We start from the raw sequence: 16012 nt of genomic DNA on the forward strand, positions 1-16012 counted from the left end.
AGCTCTTCTTGTCCCACAAACACGAAAGTGTTTAAAAGCAAAAATATGAGGAATTTACCTTCTCAGCTTTATGCTAGATTACTAATACAACCTGAAAGCATGTTAGAGCATTTCTTAAATACCTACTGGATATTATATTACAAATCGTCCTTGCATGTTGCCACACGTGCAGTACAATAAATAAACGATGCCTGGGTGTTTATTCAGTGGATTATTTGGAATCACTACTGTACATTAATCACTTCCCTTACAAAGAGACGTTCTCAGAACAGTTCTGCTAAAACGTATTGCTTAGTAACATTCAAAAAATCATATGTTAATGAAAGCATAGTCTGTAACAAAGGCTGGGTTCCAGTTAACTTATGGTTCCACGTCTTTCCAAGGAAAACAGGGTAATAATCTGAGCAGGACCAGGCCAATTCTTCTGTCAGATCAAATGGAAGATCTTGACTAAAGTTTAGGAGGAATAACGACAACAAAGTTACTTGCATCCCAGCTGTTCTAAATCATAATCATCCCTTAAATCACTTCTGACATCTATAGATGCCCCTCTCTTTTCACATTTTTTCTTCTGCATCCCTGCCCCATCTGTGCAGCTGCCCCTTGGTCACTCCTCACTCTGCAGGCGGTCCCAGCCTCCTTGTCATGTGGCCAGGAGTCTGCCCTCAGCCAAGCAGAATCAGCTACTGTACATCTTACTATTCCTACAGTAAATACTAAATACACATCCCTCTCTGCTGGAAACCAAGTGTTTCTGTGCTGTGATCAGATAACAAGCTCTTTTGAGTTGTGTTCTGTGGCCGGTAGTTCCTGTCACACACAAGACCTGTGACTGACTGTGCTGCTTTAAGATTTGCCTTTGTGTTTTTCAATGAATTCGAGGTAACTTTAAAAATGCAATTAATTCCTGTTCTCTTTGTCTTCTGAGAAAAGGCAAACTGTACCAGCTATTAAGAGACGTTTAATCAGGATTAATGGTTAGCAAGTTGAGGAGAGAGTGCTTAAAGATCTATTAAAATATGTGCTTAAATTGTTGGAAACAATACTGTATGTGTTTGTCCATGTTTTTTCCCTCAGGATTGAGTTCAGAAACAATCAAGTCCAGTGTTTAAATTTAGATCAATTAAAGGTATCAGTTAGCGTGGGTGACTTACACTATGTGGACTGCAAACCTGCTGACATGATGTTCTCATAGGACCAGAGTGGGGAATTACTGTCAGGCCTGTAAACTGTTCAATTATTCATGCATCTCATCAGGTTACCTGTTTCTGCCTGATTGTTTTATTGTGGGTTCATGTTTTCTTGCTGTTTGTGTGTGCACCGAGTTATCAAGGAGAATTCCTTCATAGCACAGAAAATTAGGCTGTTCGATAACTTATTTAACTTATTTCCACAAAAAGTGATGTGAAAATTCTGTTTGGCTCATATTTACTGATGAGACGTTATAATTTCACTGTTTTCATCTTTTTGACACCCTTATGGTGAAACCAGTTTCATTGCTTTAAATTCAGTTGTGCTTGCACACTTAGAAACTCATGTAGACACCCTGGACCAATTGCAACAAACTTGCTACTAGCTAGTATTCTACTTAGTACAGAGCTCCATACTAAATGGAGCTGCATACTAAGTAGAATTCTAGCTAGTATGGTTCTGTCTCGTGATCATCCCCTGCTGTACTCTCAATTAAATGCAGTAAAAGAACCTGCAGAACAAGCTGGAAACCAGCTGATCATGTTTTAGTACAACACTAAAGATTTAACTGTTGTTTTACCAAGTAAAAAGTGAAGGGGGCTCCGATTTGGAATATTTAAACTACTCGTACTGTACTTGTAAGCTAATGACAACATTAATATATTTTATCCAGACGTGTACAGCATTTGGGTCTGATTGATCTTAGTGGGCACTGATGGCCAGTGTCTCTGTAAGGGTGGTGCATTTGTATGAGTGTTTTTCTCATTTGTGTCTGTGGATTTTGGCCGTTCAGGTAGCTGCTGTACTGTAGGTTTTTAGTTTTATTAATTACTCTGATTTTTCACAGATTAGGCTCCACGGGCTCTTTCTTTTATATACCGGTACTTACAACTACATAAAATAATACATTGTACCCAGTGTACACCTGTTTCTCACTAGCCCTCTATAAAGCATTTCTTTACATTTCCGTTCACCTCACTCCCCAGAAAATTGATCTTAGTACAGTATGTACATGTATCTCGGAGCTCTCTACAGTACCTCAGACTACGGGCTCACCACACATCTGTAGGTGCGATGCTGATGACATCTTCGCGATCAGAACATGAGATGTATTGTGGTTGGAATACAATGTAAGTTGAATATTACAATAAATTTCACAGCGATGGATGCTTCAAATCATTACGTATTAACGATATTATTTCAATACTAAGCTACAACAACATTGAACTTTCCCTTGTGATTCAGTGATCCCCATAGTACTGAATTGCTTCCACAACGTCAAAAGCTATACTTAGCATTCTCTAGAGAGCAGCAGCTCTTACTTCGTTGCATTTGAGAATATTTTTAGTACGGAACTGGGAACGAAATTCTATCGAAGCCCGTTTCCGCCAGGGAGTACAAGAACGCGCTATGATATCTCGCAATTGCGACTTAGTATCTCAGAATTACGACTTAAAAACTCAGAATTGCGACTTCATATCTCAGAATTATGACTTTATATCTCGCAATTGCGACTTCGAAATAGCCCACATTTCATTGTCTGTCCTTTTGTTATTGTAACGGATTCGGGTTCTAGGGCTTGTGCCCTCGCCGCTCCCACCCTAGTTCGTGCCTCACTGCATTGGCTCGAACCCAGGTCTTGCCAGCTGAGCTAAAGAAGACCTTCTTTTTTAAGTAAAAAAGGACATACAATGGAAATATGTAAAAAAATATAAGTTTCAGATTTTATAACTGTGAATTCCTTTGGATGTGAAGTGTCTATTTCTGTATATTTTTTCATATTCTGTCTCGTTTTTGTATTTCTGGTGTTTAAATAAAATCTTTTTTTAAAAGCCCACCGTCCACTATTCCTTCCCGGTACTATGGAAGCCTCACTAGCGGAAATGGGATTCCATATAAATTAGTGTAATTAATTTGATTTTTATCAGGGCACTGTACCAGACAAGTCTTCAGATCCATAGATCCTATGATCCTGTACGATTTATGAATATAGTGTAACGGAACGGCCGACATACAGGTTGTACGATCTGGTTGGAGTGTGGTGACAGCACCGCCCTCCCCTGCGCAGAACAGGGATGATGGCCGCCGGAGCTCAGCTGGCAAGACCTGGGTTCGAGCCAATGCAGTGAGGCACGAACTAGGGTGGGAGCGGCGAGGGCACAAGCCCTAGAACCCGAATCCGTTACAATAACAAAAGGACAGACAATGAAATGCGGGTTATTTCGAAGTCGCAAATGTGAGATAAAAAGTCGCAATTGCGAGAAACCATAGCGCGTTTTTTTTCACTCCCTGGCGGAAACGGGCTTCCATAAAATTCACCTGCCAACTTAGTTGCAATTGGTATTACCCTGACGTCCGGAGCTGCGTACTAACCACTGCGTCAGGCCCAGTTAGTCCGCCACTTTTCGTTGGGTGCAATTGACCCCTTGAGTCCACGTGTACGAGTTTCATGCAACGCAAGATGTCAGACGTCAGATAAAAGAACATCGAGCATTAGGGTTCTCATTAATTGGACTGGTATTGTTGTATACATTTATATTATTATAATATATATTCATATATAATATACTTTATATTATATATGTATTTTATACATATTTCCTGTCATTATTTCTTTCCTCCTCCCTTGCCCATTCCTAATTTCCCATACAGGTGATCTCAGCCACTCGTCTATAACAACAACCTTTTGTTTAGGGGGGGTTATTTTAGCCTTTTTAGGTAGCCAAAAGACTGGTTGATTGTAATTTGCTTTGTGTATGTCTTTTTCATGAATGCCAGAGGTACTCGAAATGTTGTTAAAAGAAAAACGTTTTTTTTTGTTTTGTAGAAAACTGTGTGCTGAGTTTTATTTTTTACAGGAAACGCATGCATGATGAAACTAAATTCTATAAATAATTGAGAAATATTAAAGCAAGGAAAACATGATACATGTAAAATATACAATTTGATCACATTATTACTTAATTACCTCTGGTAGTTAAATGCTTTTTTCTGCTGCGTTTTTTCTCTCTTGTACATGATTCTGATCGTCTTGTTGTATTTGTATCTGTAAATTCTATACGTTTAATAAAAAAATTTAAAAAAAGACTGGTTGATTGTAATCGTATTTGCATATGTATTTGTATAGCTGTATCGCAAAATGTGAGGAGCGGAAAGATTCTGAAGTGCCGGAAATGAATGTGCAGTAAAGTATGTTGCGTAAAGCTCTTTCCCAATAAGTTTTAGCTCATTGACTTGACACCGCATAGCGTACGAGCATACTGTATAATTCACTAGGGAACAATGTTGCATTCCACTGCTTTGGTCTGGAGACGGGATACACAGTACATAGTTTTAGCTGCTCACAATCAAAGTAGCTTCATTGGAAAGACAACATGAGACTGTTTTCTTTGAACAGTAACCAGACTTAATATTTATTTTGAGAAGCTTCCAGAGCCAAGGTTGTGTTTTTCCCGTTTATTCACAAACAAAAAAGAGAAACAGAGACAAACATCTCGTTCGTTCGCTGCGCAGTGTACCGACGAGATGCTATCCTTTGTGTTTTTGTCTAGTTAACATGTGGGCAAGATTTTGTTTTAGTTAACGTGTATCCAATGGTATTGGCTCTGCTGGCTATAAATGGACTAAAAACAAAAGTAAACAAAATACCAGATAAGAATGAGTTAAATATAATTTACTCCACTGTTCACGTGCTGACGTGCCAGAGATCTTAAGAATAATTCTGGAACTTGCTGTGAGTGAAAACCCTATACTCTACAGAGACGCCACGGGTAACACTGATGTATTATGGATAGGGTATATATAAAAATTCAATATTTATAGCATACAACTATAGCGCCCTCTGTTGTAAAGCTACGGTTATGCAGGTCCTGTTTTGACCTTTATGCTAAATTCCTACTGTATTTTTGCAATATTACGAGAGGGTACCTTGACTGTAGTTAACACGAAGGAGTGAGTTTCCCACGCCCTGGGAGTTACAGTACATTCACAAATACCTGTAATGTGCCGATCAGACCACTAGATGGCAAGCCACACCAGAGTACATTTACTGTAAAGCCTATGAGTTCTGGGAAGTGTGAGACATCTAGTCGGGGGTGTGATTGGCATCTGTAACAAGACTTCCAACATCACTGAATAGGTGGGTGCAACACTTCAGGCGTGGAAGGATTTTGGGGTCAGAAACTTTAGATCACTGCCACCATGCCCCACTATAGCCCCTTGTTTGATTCATTTCAAATACATTGTCGAATTATGCATGGTTTGTGTTCAAATTCCAAATTCCATACACATCCTGTAATAATCACAGACATTCAGATGACAAGAGAATTTAGAAAATGCTGAGTGAAAGTAACACAGTCCATCACAGAGACATGGGGGAGAGGTCCCTTTCTTTTGGAGGAGAAATTTGCTCTCTAAACTGATACGAAACCAGAAGAAACATTTCTAACTACCAAATACTACATCAAAATGCAACAATTTCTCTAGCCTGCTGGAGAATCCAAAAAGGAAATAAGTATTTCCACAGCCATAAGATCACAGACCCACCTGCTTAGTTTCTGTCCTTCAAGGAAAATGCCCAAAGCATGGATTTCTGGCCTGTCGAAGATGGTGCCCAGTTGCAGAGATGTTCCTTCATCAGAGAGTTAGAGAGACACAAACAGGTGTCTCTCATATACTGAGTCTCCTAAATCAACCGTTCACCTCCTGACTGGTGATTTCATCACTGAACTAGAGCCATTTTTTCTCAAAGGGTCTGTCTGGTAACTGGGCCTCCCACTCACAAGCTGCATTGACGGCATTCTTGTGTGGTCTGGTAACTTGTGCAAGTCATGTGACCTGCTAGTGAAAACCATCTTAGAACATTCTGTACCATTACCTCCCCGGTTCCTTTGTCTAAACCAGATAAAGACTGACCTGTACTGAACTGAGTGCTGATCAGACTGTTCAGTGGCTAGAAGACATTTCTATCCTTAATATCCCATGACATGTAACAACTCGTACACAAACAGCATGAGCAGAACATTCCCCGTGTGGTAGAAAGCATCTGTTGTACTGATTTTATGGTTTATTACTAATTTAATATTTACTAATTGTCTGATGCTTTTATCCAGAGAGACTTATGGCTGGCTATTTTACTAATACAGTTCACTCTCGCTCAAGGCTGCAGCAGCCTCTCACCTACAATTTGAGCCCACAACCTTCAAGTTACAAGTCCAGAGTCTTAACAACCACTGCTTCCAAACTGTGCTGCTCTATGCTGCTGATTTTGAAAACTTAGACTAAGATCACTTTAGTGGCCAATTTCTTGTTTTAGGAGTTTGTCTTTTCACATACCCCAACTTGCTCTCCATGAGACACACAGACAGGGAGAGCATCTTATGGGTCAGAGTGCAGGGTCAGCCATTTATACAGCACCCCTGGAGCAGTTGGGTTTAAGGGCTTTGCTCAGGGGCCCAACAGAGTAGGATTTGTCTGCCAGCCATGGGATTCGAACCAGCAACCTTCTAGCCACAGGTGCAGGTCCTTAGCCACAGAGCCACCACACTACCACTTGAGTAGCAGAATGCTAAAATTTGTTCATGATTTTTTTTTAGTAGCAGCTGGAGATTCACTGTCATGTCAGGACACTTTACCTGTCAGAGGGAACAGACATTAGGTGTTTTATGTGGGGTGCTCCACACACCCCCCTCCCCCTTCCCTGGAGTCACATGATGCCAAGGAAGAGCCCTTTGGGTGTCCCCCCAAACCATCTGAATGTTACAGAACAACTTTCCCAACTCCAAATTACAACAAGGCGCACCTCTAAAAACAATTAACTGACAAATTACCACAATAGATCACAGGGTAAGTTACTAGTCAGGTACTGTATACATATTAATCAAAGCACATTAACCAAAACATGTTTTTTATACATTTATTAGAATTATTAGGCACTCTGTGAAATTTTGATTGCTCATTGTATAGAGCAATCGGTGGATTTGTTTTGTAGGCACATTTTGTATTGGAAATAAAGTAAACAAAATATTTAACATGTTGCAATATTTGTGTACTTGAATTACTGCCAAGACTTTTGAATTACTTACTGTACATGTTTGCCACTGCCAAATGTTTAACGTTCAGTAGTTGCTTTCTGTGTAAGATACGCTGGGTATTATCAATGCCTTTGAGGATTTTGAATACTTAAATTCTCTGGTAGTCTTCTCTGAACCTTTTTAGTCTTCAACAGAGAAATCTACAGGACCTGATTCAAGTATTCAAGATCCTCAAAGACATTAAAGTCAACACAACAGAGCTGTTCAGAATTAGAAGTGAAACTCATACCAGAAGACACAAGTGAAAATTAGAGCAGAGGACATTTTAAACCGAGAACAGGACGACCTTCTTCACCAAAGTGTTTTGGGATTGTGGAACAAGTTACCCAACCACAATGCTGAAGCTGACACTCTGGCTTCTTTTCCAGAAACAGCTGGAAAAATCAATTATCTGCTATCTACCAAACAGGCTAGATGGGCCTTATGGCCTCCTTTCATTTGTAAGCTTTCTTATGTGGTAGTAGTAGTTAGTTAATTACAATACCACAGATGAGACAGGGGAGAGATCTGGTGTAAGTCATCCTGTTGAAAGTGAGGTAATCCTATAGATTGCAAAACACCAAGATGTACAAATGTTATTTTTTTTCTATCTTGCTTGGCACAAAATGGTACTTCAAACAAAATATATTTTTTTCCAAACTATAAACAATGCCTGACCTTTTCAAGTAAAACTTGGGCTCATACAGTATATGATTTGAAATCATAACCTCTGAATGACACGAGAACAGGGCTTGAGTTCATACAAAGCAGTTGTGAAAGAAACATATTTGAAGGATGATTGTATTTTGTTTTAACTAGTCTTCTGGAATAACAGTTATAATGCACTTTTGGCCTCCTTTAGGCCACGGGGAAGCAAGTAAACCTTTTGGGTATACATAATACTCCGAGCAGGAAAATTTTAACTCTGTAGGAGACAACGTTTGGCCTTTTTTCTGGTTAAGTATGACCCACTGTTATCCACAGAGCAAGCTACTCAATGTATTTGCACTCTATTCATGGGACTGGTACATTCATGGTCTAGTGCACAGCAGCTGCTGTTGAGGTAGACACACCTCTTCCTGCCAAGATAAAAACGTTGAAATACTGCTAAAACACAAACGGCAATACAATTGCCCTAGGGTCAAAAGACAAGTGACAGATACCCTACATACTGTATTTCATAGGAGGTGTAATGATTCACTCAATGTTGCACTCCACATTTGAAGGGGTTGAAGCCTCAATTGTCCCTTAAAGGATACAATAAAAATCATTTTTAATTTTTAAAACATTTTATTATTTAATTCATCAACAGTTTCCCTCCATTCTTAAGAACTACATTTATATAACACTATTCTGGCCTTCGCAAATCATTCATCCTGACCTGCTATTTTTCTTGGGAAGCTCTTAGTCTGTGACAGCCTGTCCCTAATCACTACAACCAACTTCCTAGAACATGGATGATGAAAAACTGGAATGATAAAAATCTGATATTCTAAGGCGAATGGATGAACGAATAAATAAGGGAAAACGGAGTGTTTAAGCGTCCCCATAAGTATGCGAATAGCACTATCAGATCCGCTCCAGTCTTCTCCTATGTCCAATCCCACCTTTTGAATCATTCATTGGAAAACCGTGTTTCCGGTGACGTATCTCAGGCCGTATCCCACACACACGCCCCCGCTGCCAATTCTCCCAGGACTTTCAACCCGCTGAGGAACAGTCTGCTTTTCTGTCCCTTTTCATAGTTCGTTTTTTAAAAATCTGTTTATTTTTTCCACGTGTGATACCCACATGTCTATCCCGCGTTACAGCTCGACACACGGAGGACTCAAGTCGCCTGTGTAATATTCATGTCTTCCATCGGCCGGAACCAGTCAAATTAAATAGCCTCCACAACAAGCAAGACTGCGTTTTCCAGTGCCCACACGTTAGAGGAACGTGACCGTAAGTACAAAATCGCAGATTTGCGTACGATGGTCTTGTGTAGAGTGGTGGAAAACCAACAGGACTGCTCAGGGAGACCGAGGAATCAGAGGTTGGAAACTAATCACAGGGTTTTCCTTCGGTAGCTGTGGACACATGGAGTTATTCTGGGCTCGTACTGTTCCTACTTCCAGTCTTATCTTGTGTTCTACAGCTGATTGAAATGCAGTAATAATTAATATTAATGCTGAGTTACACCATAGCACGACACAATACACCCAGAAAACGAAGGGATAGCTGGTCGAAATGTAACAGGAATACCAGAGGGGTTAAAGAGAAATTGCTGTCAGCATGCTGCTGGTACTGGCTAGCTGTTTCTCTTTCAATGAACGCTCAGCTAGTGATAGATATAATGTAGTCAGTATCGAAAATCACTTCCTGAATGTCAATTCCTTTTTTTAAAATTATTTTCGCTTTAAATGATTGAAAGCGTATTAATGCTGGCTTAAAATATAGCACTGTATGCTTATTTTCTGGATTTTGATAGAGAGCCCAGTCACTAATAGGAATTTTATTTGTCCATTTACATTAGATATTGCCAGAACTGAAGTATGATAATGAACGGAAAGCGTTCTATAGAAGTGACTACATAGTATATAAATTGTTTCTTTCAGATTCTCTCCAGTTATCCCTTTATTAATGCACACGTGACTTACTGTAACTTAGGCTTCGCCGTAGTTTAACAAATTTCTTGGATATCTGAAATATTAGGAGGGATGACTGCTTCTTCGAATCTTGTCTTTCTCTCGGTATCGTTCGATAATCGGCTATTTTGTAGTTAAAGTGGGTTAACCTTCGATACTGGATGCTGTTCAAATCCCTTGTTCAGTCTTGCCATCCTGGGATGCTCAGGAGTTAGTCTTGCTCAGCTATGAATTCACTATTTACAGATGGACGGCAAGAGTAGTTTCTAAAAGTGTATAAAGTTTTTTCGCTAAGAAACTTTTAACCCTTTGTAAACAAAGTTTCATTAAAGTTTTAGAACAGCACTTGCATTAATCAAATCCTGAATAGTAGTATAAAAAAGAGGACAGGAGTGTAAAGTCAAGAAAAGTGATTGGGGGTGATTAATAAGTACCTTATTGTTTGTTATGGAAGTTATTTGTTTGGATATATCCAATTTCATTATTTACGTTCATTTTCAGGGATAAAACAGGACAGCCCTAATTTCGTTTTTTTTGTGTGTTGTCTTGCAAATTCATCTGTTGTGACAATGGGACTGTATATCCCAAGGTTGCAGTTTACATGGTCATTATTGCTGGGCCTTTGTATTTACTGTAGTCTGATTTATCTTTTTAGTGTGCATTGTCAACATACATGCATGAGGTTAGTTCAAAAACAGCTGGCTTTCAGTTCTTAATTCCCTGCATTCATCTACAGTAGCTCTTTTAATGCCACAGGATTAAAAAGGCACATTATTTTGTTAGAAAAGGGGACCCTCTTCATCCAGCAGCTCCACCACTGCACAGATCAGGTGGAGACTTGGGAGGTTTCTTCACCAGCTGAGTTAAGGGGGAGCTCGAGAGAAGCCAGATTGTGCATCACCTGTAGAGGTTATCCTGGAAACTGGGGTTAACACCCGACAAGCTAGAGGATGTTTAATGTAAAACAAGTAGGCCTTGGTTAATGTGTCATCCAAAAGAAAGAACCACCTCCAGTACAGCGGAGTGTCTCTGAGTTTACTGGGGTACTGGTTTGGAGGTAGGGAGAGACACTCCTACAGGTTCACCAACACCACACCACATACAGCAGCAGTCCGGTTTTCACTGGAGATCACCTGGCCCATCCTCGCTCCTGTCTGAAATCGTGTAACATCACTGTTACAGCCTTGAGGTCTATTTTAAATTTTTGTGACTGTTTTGCTTTCAGCACTGAAAATGTATTAACAGCTATATTAGTTGATAGATACATGTAAGATGTTCTTGTTAGCAAACTATCTGGAATGAAAGCCAGAAGGTACCTTGACAGTATGGAGTGTTCACTGTGCCTTTTACGCTTGGGGGAAGAGCATCCTGCTCTGGGCTAGAGCAGCCATGGTCCTGTAGGGTTCACAGGGTCCCCCTAAAATCATCAACTCCTACAGGCTTGCAGCAGGTCCAAGCCTTTCGCCAGTTTAGCATATCACAGCCTCCTTTTGTGAAACCCCAAAATGTTCCGATACATACGTTGAAGCTTATGGAATGTTGAAATGTTTGCTTTTTGCTTCCAATTGGCTTCAACATAGCGTGTCCACCTTTTCCCACAGTGAATTCCTGAACACAAATTGTGGCAGGATGTGGGAGTAAGAGCCCTTCTCGATTCATGGACAACAGGTCTGCAGCATTTTTCCCTGACACAAAGGTCAAAAACTGGGCTGCCTGCATGAAGTCTGGACAAGTGGCAACACTGCTTTAAAGTGACTTCATTGAACAAAGCTCCTGCTGTGGAGGTAGTAGTGTCTGTCATAGTATCTGACTTGCAGCGAGAATATTGTAAGGGTCTGTGACTTTTGTGGTCTGGATCAATGCTGGCAGTTCCCGCTATAGATGAGTGTGGAGTGACATGGTATGCCCCTGGCCTGGTACGCTAAGATGGTGCCTAATAACTGTTACTCATGGTTTTTTGTTTTGCTTTTTGCTTTTAAACCAGGTTCTGTGGTAAACTCTGTGTCTACAATGAGTTTCCCAGAATCAGTATTCCTCCTTTCTCTTGTGAAATATGATTGCAGCTTTACATTTGGGATTTATGTCTTATATTGAGAATTCTGCAAATTTAAAGCATGCTTACGATATTTGCAGGATTTTACAGTTGAAGACTCTGAGTTCTTCTACTTCAAGATGTAAAGTCTTGTGAATGTTTGAAGCACTTCTTGGGGTACTGTGCAGAAAACATTTGAGATCTTTTCTGTGCTTCTGGAGGGATAGGACGACATCCCTTCAGAATACAGTTCCTGGGGATAAATCTGTGGTGTTGAAGTGGGCAAGTAAGGGGTTGAGTTATATGCTTATATTTCCTTAGTAGCGTTAGGAATCCAGCTCTCTCATTGCTTATAGATACCAATTCCACACATATCACGCAAATCCACTCATGTAGCGCTTGCAAATTGTGTAGGTGGACTTCCCAGAAGCGCAATGCTTTCTTTTGTTGATTTGAAAGATTTTGTGTATACATATTTTCTTCTTGGTTTAAGGAGTAGGCCTAATTGGTGCATTTCTCTGTTTTGTTTGGTCTCGACTGATGTTTTCTTTTGTGGTCTTTTTTTTTGTGCAGTCAATAACTCATGAATTAGCTTGCTGTGGCAGGTTGGTGCCAACTGGGGGCTCCTGAACGGTGCTTGTTAGCTGAAAGGGGAAAACAAGATAGGGGGTTCAAAGGCACAGTCACCTAGCCTCACTGAGGATTATGCCTCTAAGCCTGAAGCCATCTGGTGCCCGTCTGTCCGCTACAGATAATATATGATGTAATGTCTAAGCAAGAAAAAACACTAACCTGTAGCCCTTAAATTCTAGTTGATTTAAATTTGTAATTTAAAAACGGTAGTATTGACTGCGTGGTTGCTTTACAAATGATAGGAATGAGGTGTGCAGCTTTTCGTAAGAATCAAACCAGTGGCAGACAACAGAGGAGATGCTGTGAACACACCAGAAAAAAAACAGCACTGCTTTCCAGTCAAAATTGTGTTGTTTGGCCTGTTTTCACTTGAAGCAATGAGTTTATGCCGATTATATAAAAAATCCTTCACAAAGTGATCTTCTGCATCTGTGTTTGTTATGTAGTTAAGTATCAGTCTGATCATTTTTGGAAGGTTTATTGCCCTAGAATGTAAGTGCCATTGTTGAGCTTCTCTGATCTAAACTAATCCATGATGCCCGTCACAGACAGTTATATGAGGAAAAAATGTCCTTTATTCTGTTTCTGAAAGCAGTTGAATGCAAACCTTAAGATCAGAAGTGAGCTGCTCTGCTGCCTATGATGTGCCTTCAAACGCCAGTGGCACATCTGTATAATTCCCAGTGCTGTCAGTGCCAGCATGAATAAAGCAATCACATTCAAATCTCCTCGTTCTTCTCGTCAAATAATAAAAGAGTAGAGTGATTTTTTTAAAATAATGTACTGCCTTTTTTACTTGGGCAAAAACAGTGACGGTGTAAAGGTGGGAGGATGAGCTGACTCTGTAATGCTGGAAGTCTGTTGTTTTTTGAGTGTTGTGTAGCGGGGCTCTTTTCTCCCTTTGGGCTGCGAGATACTGAACCTGTATTTACAACACAACCACTGCCATAGCAACTGAAGGACAGGACCGAGTGTGTCCTGGAGCTCAAGTTCCATTTTGCGGATTTGCCGGTAGGAGTCCTCCGCATTAAGTAAGCCAAACTGGGGGGGAGGGGGGGAGGAAGGATATTTTGCTACAGGACACTGCTGGCCGGTAATTGGGATATGACTGTTGAAGTCTATGGGACTGAGAGCAAAGTTTGTATCTCATTTTCATTTTCCCCGTTTTTGATAGGTTAGAGATTTAATTTGATTTCCTATAAATGGGATTGATTGATGTACACTTTTGTGTAGCAGTCTTGGACCTCTTAGATGCCATCAGGAATGATTTTGTATGTTATGAGCATTGAAACTTCTGCTATGATAGCAGCTTTTACTGTTATTAATACAGCTTAGTTTGGGTGAGAAGAGAACAATGTTGTGTAGCAGTTTTTAATTCATATTGATCTGATTCTTCAGAAATGTGACAACAACAACTCAGGAAAAACTAGATATGAGCAGCCAGTATAAAGACTAATACATCAGCTAATCCATGATAGTTGCCAAACACATTGAATCGATTCATTGTCTGGTGTTTCGTATCATTAACGTTATTTGTTCCTGTCTTGCACATCCACATAGCTGAAAGGTTCCTTTGTCATACTGCAAAGTACAGATTAGAAATAAATGTTAGCATAACACAAAGTGGCTAAATTTGTAGCAGAGGATTCTTCATTGTTTCTGCATAGAAAATGAAAAATTGAGCTAAAGGAACACAGTGAGGTAAAGAAGTCTAAGGAGTCTGTCTCTGTGTAACAGCCTGATTGCTGACAATCTTATGAAGTACCTTCGTTTTCTTAAATAAATCTCACATCACAAGGTTTTACTGGCTGCAGCTGAATGTCCTTGTCCAAATAGCTTGCTGTTCGATTTCTGGTGACTTAGGTTAAAAAATTATGCTCTTTGCAGTACGAGAATCCTAAACGATCTATGGTGATATGATATCCTGTGTTTTTCTCCTCAAAGCCTATGTAATATTTGCTTGTACTGAATTAATGCAATGTATCAGATTACCATGATAATTATAGTGCAGAGCAGTGAATTGTGCACTTTAATTATCACTGTAGCATAAAATGATTAGTGTTCCCAGGCCCCTTCAGCTACATTTCGAGTATCTTCTATGTTATTGTCTGCCATGGTTTTCTCATGGCAGTTTTCCATGCCTGCCTCTGACTTTTTCCATATGGTTCAAGTGAAAAGCAGATATCGAAATCCAAGTCCTTCAAGCTTGCAACTAATATGCTCTGGGAATCAAAGCATTTGGGGAAGAAAAATAAGTTTTGGGAGAACACTGTGCTCCACCAAACAGCCCACAGTGAACATGACATATACTCTTTTTACATTTCCTGTGTCCCTGGGACCAGGCTGGGTTAGACTGAGAAGTGAAGGCTAGAGCAGTGCTCTGCTTGAATCTCTCTTCTTGTATTTATCCTCAGGGTTATCGTAACCTCAGTATGAAGTGGAGATGCATCAGAGGGTGTGTCTATCTGTCTCAGTTCATACCCCCATCTTTTTAACCCACAGTTCTTCAGTCCATCCATACTCTAACAGCTTTATCATGGGGACCCCAGGGCCTATCCTGGCTAGCAACAGCTGTAAGGAAGGGTACACCCTGGACAGTACAGCAGACAGCAGTCCATCACAGGACACACAGAGACACGCACACACTCACACCAGGGTCAGTTTTCCTAGAAGCCAGTTAACCTACCAAAAGTATTTTGCACTGTGGGAGGCAACCAGAGAACCCAGAAGGAACCCAGAAAAATATGAGGAGGACATACAAACACAGAGCACCCCAGGAATTGAACCCAGGGCCTTAGTGCTGCGAGGCAGCAATGCTAACCACTGCACCTCCAAAAAAATTAAATACACTATTCTAACTGAGCTGTCATTGCTGAGATGACTTGAGAATTAATTTCAATTAAACTGCTTTATTTACAAAAATGTGGACAGGGTGTAAAATACTGCCAGTCGTTTTGAATAGCCTAAGATGCAAACAGACGTGACTGCTGGGGTTGAATTACAGTAAATAGCCTGGTTCTCCAAATATGATCCAGAACATCAGCTGCAGTATTTGCAAGGTTTTCCCAGTAGTAGAAGTGAATTACTATTGTAAAAAATAAAAATGTTACACCATCTGGGCGTTGGTCTTTTCGTTTGGAGTAAACCAGCTGTAATTTAAGCGTATTATTACACCAACCTGCCTACAGCATCTTGTGTGTGGTTCCCAGAAATGTCTGTCTACGCAGTGAAAACAACAGCAATTCTGTTTAAGGCTCACTATCAAGAAAGCAGAAGGCCCAAATGAGGGATATCTTACACTTTGCCTCTTTGCCAAGTACCATACAGAGTAAAACCTTACAAGGCAAAGTAAATGTGATTAAGGCTGTAGTTTTCCAAAACAGTAACAGTAAGAAAAGTCCTAAATTGGCCAGGTCAGCGATAGAGACACATTTATATCAGAACCAAATAATTAGAAA

The 16012-nt window shown here is 40.2% G+C and overlaps 1 protein-coding gene across 1 annotated transcript in view; it reads left to right on the forward strand.

Moving 5' to 3' along the window:
- Positions 1 to 8902: 8902 nt before the first annotated feature.
- lifra (LIF receptor subunit alpha a) overlaps positions 8903 to 16012 on the forward strand; it is a 41491-nt gene continuing 34381 nt past the window's right edge. The window contains exon 1 of the mRNA XM_088911544.1: positions 8903 to 9206. The gene's annotated coding sequence lies outside the window, so the exon portion shown is untranslated. The remainder of the gene's footprint in view (positions 9207 to 16012) is intronic.

Source organism: Atractosteus spatula, chromosome 3 (genome assembly GCF_055471065.1).
Source record: "Atractosteus spatula isolate fAtrSpa1 chromosome 3, fAtrSpa1.hap1, whole genome shotgun sequence".
Lineage (NCBI taxonomy): Eukaryota > Metazoa > Chordata > Actinopteri > Semionotiformes > Lepisosteidae > Atractosteus > Atractosteus spatula.